Source organism: Myotis brandtii, unplaced genomic scaffold (genome assembly GCF_000412655.1).
Source record: "Myotis brandtii unplaced genomic scaffold, ASM41265v1 scaffold422, whole genome shotgun sequence".
NCBI lineage: Eukaryota > Metazoa > Chordata > Mammalia > Chiroptera > Vespertilionidae > Myotis > Myotis brandtii.
The window spans coordinates 2,426,964-2,429,082 of NW_005366171.1; the positions used below are offsets into that span (position 1 = coordinate 2,426,964).

Genomic DNA, 2,119 nt, shown 5'->3' on the forward strand with positions numbered 1-2,119 from the left:
ATGATGGGCTGATGGCTGTTTTTAGGCTGCCCACACCCCTTCAGGGTGGGGGTCCCCACTGGGGTGCCTGGCCAGTCTGGGTGAGGGGCTGAGGGCTGTTTTCAGGCTGGTGGGTGACTGAAGCTCCCAGCCTCTCCTTTTCTTTTTTTTTTTTTATTCTGGGATTTATTTACTTTCTATGGCTGTCACTGGAGCTGAGAGTTGGCTTTAGCTCTGAGGCTGGCTCCAGCTTGAGGCCTTGGCTGCTGAAAGCAGATATCTGGGCTTTGTTTAGGTTCTATAATTGAAACACTGTTGCCATCACTGCCGCTCTAAGCTCTGAGCCTGCTGCTGGCTGAAAGCAGCTATCTGGAGCTTGTTTAGGTTCTATAATTGCAACTTTGTTGCATCCGGAACTCAGAGCTGGGCTGCCGCAGGCCGGGAACCTTGGCTTCCTCCGTCACTGGAGCAAGCAAGCCTCCTGTTCGCTTCAGCTGCCTGGCGGCCGGCAGCCATCTTGGTTGGCGGTTAATTCGCATATTCTGCTGATTAGCCAATGGGAAAGGTGTTGGGGTTATGGTCAATTTGCATGTTTCTCTTTTATTAGATAGGCTATCCTCCAGAGAGTTTGAAACCATACTAAATCTATGAAAAAGCAATTGAAAATAGGAAATGTGATTGTTAAAGGGCTAGAAGAAACATATTTTGCCATGATATCTTCAGTGATTTTTTTAAAAATAAAGAAATATAGAGGATCAAGTCAATGCTTCTAAAATATGCCTAATGGGAATGCTGGGAATAGAGAACAGAGAAAGTAAAGGTAGGAGAAAGCAAAACAAATAATGAAAAGGACTTAGTCCCCCTTTGCAAAGGGTTTGAAATAAGATAAATAAAAAGATATTTGGTAGAATGAATAAAATGTGGCATATAGATATAAAGGAATACTACATGAAGATGAAAATATAAATTACAGCTATATCCAACATCATGGAGAATCTACCAAAGACAATTTTGAGTCAAAGAATTAAGATAAAAAGAATATATCACCTCCATTAAAATCATCCTCCTCATCAAATTAGTCAGTACTGAACCCTATCTTCCTGATTAACATTAGCCTCTACCTCTTATCTCATAAAAGCACATAAAAATCTACCATAGTGATGCCAAAGAATTGCTTAAATCAAATCATACTGACAAAGGAGAACCCAACAAAGTTAGATCAGGTAAAAAAGAGAGAAGATAATCAGTTAAGCTAGTCCTATATAATAAAAGAGAAACATGCAAGTTAACCATCCCTTCACGATGACCACAAGCCACGCCCACCAGCCAATCAGGAGTGATATGCAAATTAACCCAACAAAGATGGCGTAGGCAGGAGCTGGGATACTTGCGTCGCAGCCACGGCTACCATGCAAGCATCCGGGCTCTGGCCGCTCCAGGCCTATTGGAGATGCAGAAGTCAGGGGAGACAGAGAAGTCCGGTTCTAGCGCCTAAGACTGGCTTCGGCCTGGGAGATAAAGAAGCCGCCTACCCCGTGATCCCAGGGCACAGCCAGCCGGAGAAGCCGTCCACACTGCATCCCAGGGGAGACAGAGAAGCCGGACTGCAGCACCTGAGGTTGGCTGCGGCCAGGAGATGGACAAGCCACCTGCCCTGAGGTCCCAGGCTGCAGCCACCCGGAGAAGCTGCCAGCCCTGTGGTCCAGGGTGCCAGCGCCTGTGGCCTGGGAGATAGGTTCCCTCTTCTCCTACTGCAGTCATTACTCCAATATTCCCCATCTGAATTTCTCTCCTCTGTCGCAACCCAACTCCACTTTTCATCTGAAGGATACGGAACAGAGAGAGCAGTGTTAAAAGCTTACATTTTTAAGCCGGTAAGGTTGGTACTTAAACATATAAATGGAAAACTAGAGTCCTTAAGGTAACAAAGGCTACAAAGGACAGGGACAGCGCATGACCTATTATATCCAGCAATCCATATGGGGACTGAAAACTTTGCAATGATGACAATTACTGAAGATATGAATCAACTAAAATAGTTGACAGGGACAATTCTTCCATCTTTGAAAATATCTACATCAAATCTGTTTAAATAGATTTTCATCTGCATAATATAACACATTCTGACAAGACCACCACC

General features: G+C 44.6%; 1 protein-coding gene across 4 annotated transcripts in view; it reads right to left on the bottom strand.

Annotated features, from left to right (window-relative positions):
- The window catches only part of SBF2 (SET binding factor 2), a 319,520-nt gene that overhangs the window by 110,486 nt on the left and 206,915 nt on the right, over positions 1 to 2,119 (bottom strand). The gene's annotated exons all lie outside the window — the stretch shown is intronic.